The sequence below is a fragment of the Squalius cephalus genome (assembly GCF_949319135.1).
Source record: "Squalius cephalus genome assembly, chromosome: 2".
NCBI lineage: Eukaryota > Metazoa > Chordata > Actinopteri > Cypriniformes > Leuciscidae > Squalius > Squalius cephalus.
The window spans coordinates 42,327,711-42,342,958 of record NC_137123.1 but is presented as its reverse complement, the minus strand read 5'-3'; positions in this window follow the sequence as shown (position 1 = coordinate 42,342,958).

Here is a 15,248-nt window from a genome sequence, read left to right as displayed (position 1 = left end):
CAAAAAAAAAAAGAATGCAGTAATTTGTAAATGGATGTGATCGAACCCCTTCGCGAAGCGCTGGAGTTCTATCTCATCCTTTCAGGGTTTATTTCTCTATTGTAGTAGTACAGCATGCAAAATATCTTCTGTCCCAATATTTTTATAGGTTGTAAGATAACACTTTGATGTAATGTATTGCTGCTGGCTAGACTGAAAGAAGAAGAAGTTATTGTGGTTCGCGAAGTCAAGCAGCACATGGAGTACATGAGGAGTGTTGCTGGACTGATTGTAGAGTTTACCTTTCAGCTCACTGAAGACACCAATGGGAAATGTAAGGACAATAAATAGTTAGACTTTTTCTTCAATTTGCTTCTCTGGGAACCATTGGCTCATTTCTTTATATTTTAATGTCACATTTTCAGGCAGTACAGAGGGCTTAATGGAGAAAGGACGTGAGGGACTACTCTGTGTGCTAAAGAGAAGATCGTGTGAAGTTGAAGCACAACTGGCTACAGCACGCATAACATACAAAAGTATTCTTGGACTGCAAACATTGTCCTTAAATGACTTCTCTGAAGAGGAGGACTTAGAGAATACTTCCTCAACTGATGAGGAATTGGGAGAGTAGTTATTAGGGAGAAAATGTGTATGACTCTATGAAGATGTCAAAGCACAAGATGTCAAACATGACAAATTACCTTGTTTTGTTTTTTAGCATTACATTTTTGGTCGAAATGTATTGCGCATCCCTACATAGCTTCACTGTAGTTGTATATAGTTTGTATATACTGTACTGTAGTTAACTGTACATAGCCTATTGTATTGTTACTCTCTCCAACAGTGTGCTATTCCAGCTTATGTTTCCACATGTTAGAATATTAATTCTCTCTCTCTCTCTCTCTCTCTCTCTCTCTCTCTCTCTCTCTCTCTCTCTCTCTCTCTCTCTCTCTCTCTCTCTCTCTCTCTCAATTCAATTCAATATAATATCTGTGAACATTTTCACACCACAGTGTTTTAACATATATACAAATTATAATATATGTGAACATTTTATATCACAGTGTTTTAACATATACACACATAACACTGAGGGTCACTGGGGTGGACAGTAGGGAAACACACATTCACCTGCTGTCTCTCAAGCTGTGGCACACACACACGTATCTAGCACGTGTGGCACGTATCTCTCTCTCTCTCTCTCTCTCTCTCTCTCTCTCTCTCTCTCTCTCTCTCTCTCTCTCTCTTCTTTATTTCTTAATTTCACCCAGTAAAGTGAACTGTTGTTTCAACTATAGTCATGTCTCTTTTGTTTGATTCATGAATAGCTTTCATTTAAGTCAATTTCCTGTTTTATCCCTTTGTGTGTGTTGTTCCTTTCAAGTAAGTCTGTAGTAAGTATTAGGGCCTATATTCTAAGGCAGGTGTCATCAACTACACTTGTCCGAGGGCCAGAACTTTTCTCAGCAGACACTATCAGGGCCAGATGCTCTTGTAAAATTAAAATATTATTTTATTAATATTTATTAATACTATTATTAATAATATTAATATTTATATTATTATTATTATAAGTAATATATTATTATTTCATATATCAATTTGCCTTTAAAATGTATGTTATTTTTTAGCCTTTGTCAGTGTTAACTTACTGACTCATCACCTGTACGATAGCAAGCCACTAGGGCGAAAACGATATTTTAGGCTTCATATTCATGAGAATGTCAAATGCTAAGGCAGACAGCACAACAGCTGTCAAGCCCGATGTTAAAATGATAGTGTCGGAGGGGAAATGTCACTTCTTTCTCAAACTGTGTGATTGTTACATTTTTGCCTATGTTTTGTCTCTATCATGTGACTCGAGGTTCCTGTCGGGAAAACAAAAACGGCGGACAATTAAATATCTCTTGTCTTAAAGATATGTGTTTTATAACGCAGCACTACAGTAGACTGACGTCAAATATGACGGTTTTAAAAATCACGCCTTCAGTTATGAAAAACAAATGTGTTTGTGTGTGTGTTTTTTTAGTTTTTTTTTTTACATTTTTCATAGCGGAAGTAGCAACATGGGCCGTTACTATGGAGATGAGGACACTCAGTCCGCTTTGCGTCACGTGAGCAGAGCAGTTGGCGCGCTGGTCTCCTGTTTTAGTTAAAATATAGTCATTAAGCAAACATTTTTGTCTTTTCTTAGCATAGATCATATACATGTAGTATAATTATTTATTAGACAGTGTGTGATATTTGATATATTGGGTAGATACATGTTTTCACAACCCTAGCACGACCCTAAAACGGAGGAACTACAACTGGGGTGCTGATGTCAACACAAGTACTAAAGAGGGGTCTTAGGGAGTTGTAGTTTTTTTTTTAAAAACAGGGTTTTCCCTAAAATTGGAAGTTATAAATACTTAATTTGTGGCATTCCAGGGGTTTGAGGGGATGTTAAACACATTTTTGGCATCAGACTTTAAATATTGTCTTGTTCAAAGGGGGATTTTTTATTTTCACACCATAGTCCCCCCCCCACCCCTTGGTGACTATGACTATGACTACTCAACTTATAACCCATGTCAACACCTTTCTCTAACAGTTGGTCTCATGTCCGTAACCCTTTTTGTTCCATAATTATAAGCCTTCAAATATGCCCTGAGGTTAAGGTTCAAAGGTCAATATCTCAAAGCAGTAATACTATAGAACCTTCAAATTGATATATGTTACTCTCCAGGTCAAGACCTTTCCAGTGATGTATTTGGTTTAGCTATATGACAAAGTTTTAATTTTTTCACATTTTGGACATGTGCCCTAACAGGCTTAGGTTCAGAAAGCACTTTGAGGGCTTCAAGTGTGTGTGTGTGTGTGTGTGTGTGTGTGTGTGTGTGTGTGTGTACCTGTTTTTCTATCCCGGTGGGGACTTCAACCTGAATGCACACAGACTCATGGGGACTCGTGTCACAGTAGGGACCTAAATTGAGGTCCCCATGGGTAGACAAGCTTATAAATCATACAGAATGAGTTTTTTTTTTTTTTTTATGTAAAAATGCAGAAAGTTTTCTGTGATGGGTAGGTTTAGGGGTAGGGGTAGGGGTACTGTATGGAGATAGAATATACAGTTTGTACAAAAACCATTAAGTTTATGGAGAGTCCCCACAGAGATAGTGAACCTGACGTGTGTGTGTGTGTTTTGTCTACTAAAATCTAACTATAACATTTGATGCATTGTGTAGCCTATTTGCTGTGGCAGATATAAATGATTTGAATGAATGTGTTAGGTCATCCTGGCATAAACCAGTCACAGAAAATAAAAAAAACACCATTTAGTATGTTTGTAAGTCATTTGGTTTATGAGGACACAGATGCCCTCATAAACCATGTAATACCCATGTCTTTATACACATTTGTGCCCTCATAAACCATATACAAGGACACACACACACACACACACACACACACACACACACACACACACAATAACAGCAGGCCCTGACAGGAGGAGGAGGACAGAGTGGTCCCGAACATCATTCGTGTAATATAAATGGGGGGGGGGGGGGGGGGGGGGGGTTATATCGTATAAATTATTCGATTAAATAATTAATCGTATAATTTTTCTTTTGATATAAACAGTGTCACAAAAGTGGCATCACGTTTTTACGTGTGGGCAACGTAGCTGCGAGAGGTCGCTGATTGACAAGTGAGTGAGGGGGGTGTGTCCGCTCTCTCCGCCACCATCATACTGTACAACACAGGTGTCGAACTGTACAACCTCAAAGGTAGGTAATGAATACACGTAGCACTACTGATATGAACATGCTTACGGAACCTGAATAATAAAGTTAGTTAGCGCTGTCTAAGCCATCATTCATTAATTATTTATCACCATTAATTTATAGGAATGTATCTAATGACATAGGGGTTTATTATTAGCCACCGCATTTAACGTTAGCTGCAGTTGGCGGCAATGTGCTAACCGAGGTCAGAATTATGTAAATTGAAAACTTTATTGACTCCAATACCTAGATGAAAACAGAAATCAACTATGGAGTATGGGTTATTGTTGCATAAAAGTCATATATCGATATTTTTTCCGTGGTCGGATAATTTCATACGTCTATCATTAATGGCCCGCGGTAAATCGCACTCCCACCACACACTCATACTACAAATCCCACAATGCACTGCGACAGCTGACACACAGGTCTGTATAGCCTAGTCATTTAAACGCAAAATAAACTATATCGATATTAACGATATCTCGTGCTGTATCGCGTGTGAAAATATGAAACACACATGAAGTGTTGTCTGACACTACTGATAATACTGAAGTAGGCCAAATTACAAACATTTGCAATGTAACACTTAAATAATGCAGTGCCTTTGTCACTTTGGTTGTCATTAAATGTTGTCATTAAATGTTGATTGTTTTATATTCTAGTTTTAAGAAGCCAAGAGGGTCAACAATAACAACCTGCGTGAGTTGCATAATTACCTATTAGTTCTTAATTATGCGAATCTCATTAAGTAATTATTGATTACCTAATAATGAACTATCTCCTAAATTTGATATTACTTACTGATTAGTTAAGCTTGTTTCTATATTAGTTAATAGTAGTAGCTGAAGTGTTAATGTAGAAATACTCATTAGTCCTGCATTACTTCCTGCATAGTTACTTACTAATGACAGACCATTATTATAAAGTGTTACCGATTTTTCTTTTAGAGCTGCGACAATTAATTGATATTTGAGATTATTAATCAATTATACAATTAATCACCAACGATTTTGATAATTCTTTAATAAAAAATGCTCTGCTTTCAGAGTCTTACATTTGTATAAATATATATATATATATATATATATGTATATATATTCATACATCATCTTTTAGTTTATGAAAATAACCGTTGTTTGCAGACTTAGTTTCTTTTACTAGTCAGTGAGCCACATAGCTCACTGATTGTCTGCCATACATAGCAAAATAGTCAACAGCAAGATGCATTGCTCAATTCAACTTCAAAAAACTATAAACACATATCTCCACTTCACATGGGGTAATGAGATCCTACAATTTGCACCAGAGTACAAAATCAGCCTTGCCTCAGTTCTATAGAGAGCATAGAGTCCATAGGGCAGCATTTATAGACAGAAGAATACAAAAGACAAATGTACTGGATGTTTCCTTATGGAGCACAATCACTGCTAGAAAAAAGGGGACATTTGTTCTTATTACAGGAGGTGAATAATTTCCTCTTTTTGTACCATTTGTACAGGTTGTACTAACCAGCAGTCCACCACCAGTCCTCTTCCCATCCAGCCCACCACCAGTCCTCCTCCCATCCAGTCCCTCATCCAGCCCACCACCGGTCCTCCGGTCCTGTAATATGTAGGTCTGGATAACTTGCCTTTCAAATATTACTAAAGGGAAATATAACGTTTCAAAATTCTGACAGGATGATTGACAGATGTTGAAGCAAAAACTTTTGGCAAGTGAATTACTGAGGTGGTATCAGCCACAATGTGCAACCAGAACAGCTTCAATCTATGTAGGAACTGATGATGATGGAGAGCACTGTTGCACATCCAAAGTCTGCTGCAGGTGTTTGGTGCCTCATTCTTAGCTGTATAGAATTCACTTCAGTCTAAATTTGGCCCCTGAGGATCATACAAACCCCTATTCCAGTGAAGTTCCTATATTCAATGAATATACAACAAAGACAAGATGTTTAAAGTTCAAACTGAAAAGCTTTATTGTTTGTTTGCAAAGATACACTCATTTTGAATGTCATGGAGCATGGGTACGCCATGGACACTAACACACCCCCATGGCTTTTGAACTTAGCACTGATAACAATCTGGAAGTTCCTTTTCTTCTTTATCCCAAGGAACACGATATCCATGATTTCCAAAAACTATTTTAAATGTGGACAGCACTTGTAGTAGCGACAAACTGTGTTAACTGACAATTGTTTTCCAAGGTGTTCCTGAGCCCATGTTAATATCCTTTATAGTTGTGATTCCCACCATCACATAGCATCCCCAGAAGGCTCAGTCATTCACAACCAAGGATGACTTGCTTGTGAATGAATTCCGGGGATGCCCCTTTTATGCCCAATCATGACACTCACTGTTTTCAATGAACCTGTTCACCTGTGGAATGTTCCAAACATTCCCAGTCTTGATCCTGTCCCAGGTTTTTAGGAGTATGTTGCAGGCCTCAAATTCAAAATGAGTTAATATTAGCTAAAAAACAATAAAGTTTTTCAGTTTGAAGATTAAATGTTTTGTCTTTGTCTTTGTCTTGTCTTGTCTTGTCTTGTCTTTGTAGAGTATTCAATAGGTTGAAAATGATTTGCAAATTGTTGTATTATGTTTTTATTTTCGTTTTACAGTTGATCAAGCTTAATTGGAATTGGGGTTTGTAAAACCCATTGAATCAGATTGACAGAATCTTCATACTTAGTAAATCATTCTGTGAGACCCTGTGCCCTGTGAATTGAAGCATTATCAGTCTGGAAGACACATCTCCCATCAATATTAAAATTATAGGACAAAAGTGATATGTGTAGGAGGAACTACATTAATTTTTTCCCCTCATCTTCCAGGCTTTTCCTTCTATTGATCACCTGTTTGTACATCTTGTAGTCTATAACCCTTGGTAGAGTGAACAAGTGACCATGCAGCATATGGTTTAACAATTTCCATGTATTTCAATGAGTGCCCTGCAAAAAATTACAATCTATATCTTTCCAATTGTAATGTGACATTATATATTTGTTATTGGAATAAAGGTATTTAGACCAGTATTCATTGTAATAACAGCTCTTCACAGATACATTTCCTTAATCTCAACAGATATGTCTGCAAACAATAAAAAGAAGCGGAAGAAACTGAGGGGGATACAATCACCCAAAGGTTATTAAGCTTTCCTAGATTTACATTTCACCATTTCAAATCAGATTTCAAATACAGTGATTCTTTTGCCTTAGCCAGATATACTTAAGTCATAAATATATAATGTGTTGCCTGTCAAAATAATTTTTTAATTCATTGATGAAGATGTATGAGGTCAAACTCATGTACTTTTTTTGCTCTTTCAGAATGTAACCATGGGATCCTAGAAGGGGAACCTTACTACCCAGTGAAGAGGGTGATCCGGTGCAAAATGCAGAAGGTTAGCTTTATAATAATTAAAAGTCTTAGATGTACTCAGTGGAATTGCAGCACCCCAACTGGAAACCCCTTAACCCCCCAACTTTGATATTTTTACAGGGGATCCAAATGAAGTTAGTGGAATGGGAGCCCTGTTCACTCTGGTATGTACAATTTATCATAGTTTTGATTGGAGTAGCCTAATTCTTAGTACTTCAAAACTTAAAGTAATAGCCTTGGCTTGTATTTGTGGGCGGCTGTGGCTCAGTGTGTCGAAGTGTCCTTGGGCAAGACCCAGTGGACATTGGTGTGTGAATACGTGGGAATCCAATCTCCAAAGCCTGTCTGCAAACAGTGTTGTATGAATGTGTGTGTAAAAGGGTGGTAGTGATGAACATTGTAAAAGTACTTTGAGTGGTCCCAAAAAATTATAAAAGCACTATATAAGTGCAAGTCCATTTAACATCCATAATTGCTTCAGCCACTTAACTGAACGGGTTGTATTTGGGATTGCCATCTATATGTGGCTTGCCTTTAATTTATTTTGTGCAAAGCTCTTGCTCAAATCTAAATGAATTATAATTTGGTGCATGTGGGTACCATGAGATTAACTGGATGGATTATGATATGAATAATGATACTAAATAATGATATGTTGCATGCTGCCTAAAGGTTAAACATACACGCTAAACAGCGCAAGGGAACGGAGATCTACTATGAAAAAAAAACTAACTGAGACTGAGTTTCACTTTTCAAAATGTGCTATCACATCAGGCCCATAAGAGGGCGGACAATTTTTGGCACTGAGCTTTTAGTTAAAGTTTTACAGTGTTTGTGTATTTTATCAGTTATGTGGTGCTTAAGGCAGATAAACCTGACTGCCATAATGGAGAGACATATGTTGGACATAATCACCAATTTATTCTGAGCAAGGATTTCCTTTTTCTTTACATTGAATTTTGATTAGATGTTGACATTGGGATACTAAAGTAACACACATTGGTTAAAGGCATTTACAAAAGTCCAAAGACTTTAGAGGTCTTTCATGACTACATTTTCAAGACTATTATTGTGCAGCAAATTGCAGAGGTCTTTTACAGTGGATACCTTCAGAGCAGAGGTATATGATTTCAAATAAATGGCTACACCGTAGGTAATGCATATTCAAACCTTAACCAAAATATTACCATAGGCAGGCAATTGACTGTTATCAGGTTACTGTAAGTTTATAAACCTACTGAATGAAGGGGTGGCTTGCTGTTCCTCATTGCCCTTAACCTTGTCATGTTTGTTTTGAATTTAATTCATGGCTGATGTAAAGACCTAAATTAATAACAATCTCTTTTAATTACAGTGGGAAAACTTGGCTGACACAGTGGGTGACGGAGGAGAACACCAAGAATTAAGGAAATGTTCAATCCCATTGTTTTGTTCCATAAGCTGTTTATGTTGTTATACAGTATATTAAAAAAAAAATTAAAAGCCTGAAAGACTCCCACTTTGTAGCAAACCAGAGAACACATGCTGTGTTTGTAAAAGCTTGACAGCTCATCTCTCTCCTTCACACATAGATAGATAGATAGATAGCGCATTACCGCCAGCTACTGTGAACTTGATCCAGATACTCTATAACTACCCACTCCCCATCCTTCTTGAAGTCACGTGACTCAACCAAAACATTTCAGTTTCACATTATTCTGGCGAGATCTAAAAAATCTTCGCAACAACGAGCAAGCGAGTGATTATGTACATTCATTGAGTGAATATTATGAAAATAAAATATATATTTCTCGCTAGAAATGTAATCAAAACTTATTTTTATGCAGAAACTAACTCAAAATATGGCGATATCTTTTTTAATAAATTTGAAGTTTTTTTTCTGTCAAGATGGGGTGCTGAGTGTATAATGAGAAATACAATTAACTTTTTTGATTTTAGCAAAATGAAACAGTGAAAAATTTAAAGGGGTCTGAATACTTTCTGTACTCACTGTATATGGGTCAGAATCAAGGTTAGATTACAAGTTATAAATTACGCTAACACAAAAGGGGAAAAAATAGTTCACTCACTTTATTTCATTAAGCTTTGATTTCTGAAATTAAATATTTGCCTGTGCATAATCAAATAATGCCCAGCTGGGGTTTTTATGCAATGCATCAGCTGAAGTCTGGTTTCATTAAAAGTTTAAGTAAAGTAGGGTTTAATGAACTATTAGGTCTATTAAGATCTACTCCATAATCTTGTTTTTATAGTAATTATTTAATGAGCACAATACAGTTTTTCCAATGTCCCTGTAGATTAGTGTGTATCCAGATTTCAAGTCGCTATTGTGACATTAAAACCAGGCCAAAATATTGACGTCCTTTATTGGATATCATTTGTCACAACCTGGGTCCTATGTTATGACAGAACAGACACGGACACCAAAGCCAATTGTAATGAAATTATTAAAACCATAATAACAAATCTAACAAACCATGGAGTGTGAATAGTCAGTAAAATATTAACAATATGGACTGTTTCAAATCAGCTTTACAGTGATAATAGGAAATTAAAGTAACAGAGATTGTTTTGGTTTTACAGCAACTCTAGAATAAAGTTATTGTCCAGCTAAAGTTAGTTTTGATCGATTCACTTCCGTTGCAAAGATCATTAGTTATTAACTTAGGGGCCGCTTGCACAACACCGTTCTAACAGAAAACCCTTAACGCCCTCCGGCCTGCTCATTTGCTGAATTATTCCGAGTAGCCATGTGAACTGGAACTATTTTGACAACGTTTTATCTATACAGAGGTAAAGTAAAGGGAAGGAAAGGAGGCCTTCACAGGGGAGAGACTAGTTGACACTTCAGGACTGCGTTGTCGTCGTGTCGAGGTGCAGGTCCTTCATCAGATCTGGATACGGCCTGGATCCGGCGGACTGCGGTAAACCTTGGGATAAACAGAGAGACTAATATTTGCATAGACGCCATTCTTCTTTATGATGTAATGAGTACATCAGGATTTATGGGGAGTGTTCCCGGTTCCGGCTGACCTAATCTATGCAGCCTAACATTGAATTATAGAAGTTTATAATGTTTTATGTGTATGCTAGGTCAAAGAGATGTGTTTTTAGTCTAGATTTGAACTGACAGAGTGTGTCTGCTTCCCGGACAATGTTAGGAAGAGTTTTGGTGCTAAATAGGAAAAGGATCTACTGCCAGCAGTCAATTTGATATTCTAGGTATTATCAACTGGCCGAGTTTTGAGATCACAATAGACGTGAAGGACTATAATACTTTAAGAGCTCGCTCAAGTACTAAACCATTTAAGGGAGCTAAACCATTTAGTGCTTTGTACGTAATCAGCAATATTTTTTAATGTATACAATGTTTAATAGTGAGCCAATGCAGTGTTGATAGAACTGGGCTAATATGGTCATACTTCCTGGTTCTAGTAAGAACTCTAGCTGCTACGTTTTGGATCAGGCGTAGTTTATTTATTAAGCGTGCGAGGCAACCACCAATAAGAGCATTACAATAATCTAGCCTTGATGTCATGAACGCATGAACTAATTGTTCTGCATTTGTCATTGAGAGCATATGAGGTAATTTAGATATATTTTTAAGATGGAAGAATGAGGTTTTACAGATACTAGAAATGTGACTTTCAAATGAAAGATTGGTATCAAAGAGCACACCCAGGTTCCTAACCGAGGACAAAGGTTTGACAGAGCAGCCATCAAGTGTTAGACAGTATTCTAGGTTATTACATGAGGAAGTTTTTTGTCCAATAATTAGAATCTCTGTTTTTTCAGAGTTAAGTAGTAGGAAATTACTAGTCATCCGTATTTTATATCAGCTATGCATTCCGTTAATTTTGTGAATTGGTAAGTTTCGTCAGGGCGTGAAGAAATATAGAGCTGAGTATCATCAGCATAACAGTGAAAACTAATGCCATGCTTCCTAATGATATCTCCCAAGGGTAGCATGTACAGAGTGAACAGCAATGGTCCTAGTACTGAGCTTTGTGGTACTCCATACTGAACTTGTGATCGATAAGACATCTCTTCATTTACTGCTACAAACTGATAATGGTCAGGTAAGTATGATTTAAACCATGCAAACAGAACAGATATTAGAACTTTGAATAGTTGTTTGCCATATTCAGCAACTCTTTTACAACGTATGTTCTTACAAACTGAATTCAATTTGCTAGCAACTAAACAAGCAGAATACCTTATTTCTAAATTGAGGTGTAATTTCTATGAGTATAGGGAAAAAGCTGGGAAACTTCTGGCTCACCAGTTGCGACATCAATCTGTTCTTCATGTTTTTTTGAGATAGGCTATGTGATGATCAAGCCCTGAAGTCCTGAAAATAAATTTTAACGGTCGTTATACTCCTTGCATCCACCCTCTGACCCGTCAGAATTTTTTTTTTTAGTAAACTTGATATTCCATTGATAGACCCAAAAAAGCAGCGCATTTAGCCAATTATGATTTCAGAAATAGAAGCAGCAATCGGGAGTATGCAGACTGGCAAAATCCCAGGTCTAGATGGATATCCAAATGAATTCTTAAAAAAAATAGTCTTTAGCCCTGTTCGGACGGGATTAGTTTACAAGGGTAGATTGAGTTATGTAATTTTACCAAAGGACGTCTGTAATAATAATGGCCAATTCACACGGGATAAGAAATCTCAGTAAAAAAACTGAAAACACTTGAGTTTTGCCACAGACTTGTCCCACCGCCTAGAACGCAACTGAATGCTTTTTCAAACACCTCATACTTGAAAAACCGCAGAAAACTACTTTTAAACAGGAAATTACGGAATATTTACATACATATTTACAGCAGGTCTATTTACACGGGATTAGTATTACCTGAGGTAATTTTTCCGGACCATTTTACAGAAGGTAAAAGTTGCCGTAATTTTTACCGAAATTGTCCGTAATGATTACTGAGATGGCACATTCGGACGGGACTAAAATCACTGAGCCAAGATGTGTGTGTTGTTGTTGGGGTCAATTGTTGGTACCCCTACAAATTATAATGAGTAAAATCTCTGAAGATCTCTGAAGTATATTCCCATTTATATTTACAATTTTTAGCACACCAAAATTGTCCAGCCTGTTACACAGGACTATTAATATGAGGGAACAAAAAAGGTAAAATTCCATTAATCATCCTTCACAATGAGTAAAACCAAAAAATATAGTTCTGGGCCTGGGTGCATGAAAGCCCTTAAAGAAATAATTCACTTGTGTTGGGATGTATTTCATACTACATTACCCATAAGGCTTTGGGGAGTGTATTACATAAGAGATGCGATTCAAGCATATGGGCTAGTTGTCAGATGTATACAACTGGTATTGTACACTGTGTTGAATGAGCTGTTGCTCTCAATAAATCCTAAGAGAACATATACCTGGCATGAGCGTATATGTGACATCACTTAAAAATGAAAATTATGTCATAATTTACTCATCCTCAAGTTGTTTCAAACCTGTATTTCTTTCTTCAGCTGAACACAAAGGAATATATTTTGAAGAATGTCGATGGACCCCATTGACTTCCATAGTATTTTTTTTCCCTATTATGGAAGTCAGTGGGGTCCATCAACAGTTCTCTCTTCTCACGGTGAATCAGACACCTACAAGATGTTGCTAATAAACTGGATGTAATTTAAGTTCTGTTGCTTTTATAGGATAATAAATATGATGAACAAGACACCAAAAGTAGCCTACTGTTATTTATTTCCATTTGAAAGACGTGTTTATCAATCATTTTTAGTTTCATTTCAGACATGTTTTTATATATTTTATATATATTGACATGTTTTTATATATTTTCAGTCACATTTTATAAACATGACAACAATCACATATCACATAGAGATCGTACTGTCAGAGAGTTTGGGAATATTCACACACTGTAGTGAATGTGACAAACAAAATTCACCCTTGTTGTTAAGCGTAGTTCTATACACTGTTGATTATAAATGCAGCACTTTGTTCTTAGCGTGTTTCTTCATGACTGTTTAGGGATCGCGGTCCCTTTAAATGTTCTGAATGCGTGATGACGTGGGACGCTTGTCAGCGCCATTTTGTTTCAGTGTTTTTCCTACTAAAAAATAAATGACACACGCATTTGTGTGCTCAACATGAGAAGTTGTCTCTTGCAATTTACTGCAATTACCACAACACAATTTATACACATAAAAACATGATATCAGAGTTTTAAAATCAAACATTTTAAAAGAGAACAATACATCAGTTTTGCAAACCAATGAGCATTAAGCTGTGTCGGCAGTAAGTCGTTTCCCATTGTGCTTTTGATCAGCCCAGTCGGTGGAGAGCATAGACAGTATAAGAAATGGACACAGTGACCGCATTGGATTCAATGGAGAAAAGCGAAGTCAATTAGAAGCTCTCACTTCCTGATGGCTGACCGTACTGCGCAAACTCAAACTGAGCTTGACGACGTAGATGTGACGTGAGCAACCTGTCTGTCTTCTAGTAGCTGTGCCAAGAGAAATCTGAATCATTCCCTTACGAAACTTGCAGAGACGGAGAGTGTGAGTAGGAGGTGTCCATGAGCTAGGAGCAGGAGCAACTTTTGCTAAGTATTCTGATTAATTATTTTGTCATTTTGCCTCCACGTCCCCCCGATTGCCTGCGAGCTTCTCCTCCTGTCCATACGGTAATTTCTCTACTGTGCGACAGAGAGTCGCGTGGTTATGACGCAATCGTTAGCCTACTCTTACAAAAACTGCTTTTACGGGGCTATAACGTAAGATACAAGGTAATGGAGCCTTTTATACATTTTCGTGTTTCTTTAGAAATAAATAATGGACAAATGGAGTCTTTAAACGCCTCAGATGTAAAGTTATCCGCTGTCAAAGTGACGCCAAAATGAATGGGAGTCAATGGCATGATTTAAAACTAGATTAAAGACGCATCTCTTCAGCCAGGCATTCATATAATACTTTTAATCTTACAGTTAAATCCGACCTCTAGTTCATAAACGCCAGAGGAGAACTGGCCCCCGACTGAGCCTGGGTTCTCCCAAGGTTTTTTTTTTTCTCCATTAGGTCACCTGATGGAGTTTTTCGGTTCCTTGCCACTGTTGCCTTTGGCTTGCTCAGTTGGGGATATTTGGGGATATTTAATTTAATTAATCAATCAACGATACTATTGATCAGCATTACCAAACGTGGACGTTCCACTAGAAACAAACATTGATGTATTGTTTTAATTTATTACTGTGAAGCTGCTTTGATACAACCTATGTTGTGAAAAGCGCTATATAAATAAACTTGACTTGACTTGACTTGACTTGACATGCTAACAGCAGGCGAGGGTCTGCTAATCAATGGCGGTGCCCGGGGAAGCTTCAGTTTTTTCCGAAACATTGGCCCCCTGGTGGAGAGCAACTGCGACAGACTGCAGAATCCGACAAGTCCGCCTCACCATAGCGAGAGTTTTTTGACATACGTCAGCATGATATCAAGATAAGGCGGACCACACTCGGACACATTTCTAGACGCATGCATCTCGAGGGTGATCACCGGTGATCGGTTCTGCGCAGCTATTGCTCATCTCAAACGAGCCTATTATTTCAGGTGAAGCCAGGTGCATCTCAAATGAGCCTACACACAAATCCAAGGCGATTCACACACGAATGACGATTTTCACATTCATGGATAAACTCGTAAATTTAAATAATTCTAATGTTTTTGTGCACAGTTATATCTACGAATTGTGTTTTGCATTTATGTATTTTATGAATAGCCTATATAATTTTATTTTGCACACGTGAATTACTTTTTGGGGAAATATATATTTTTCACGAACGTGAATTGTGTTTTGTGCAATTATGAAATTAGCTACGCATGTGTGCTCTGTGTTTTATTAATTAATTGTTTTGACTTATTAATGAGACCGATCTGCTTCTAAAAGGTTACGATTTTGTTTATTTATTTATTTATTTATTTATTTATTTATTTATTTTACCCCTCCATGGGGGCTGAGTGTGGAAACGGAGGAGCTGATACCACTTAGCGCCGTATGAAGCTTCAGCCTCTATGTGTTCAGCAGAAGAAAGAAATGCATACAGGTTTGAAACAACTTGAGGTAGAGTA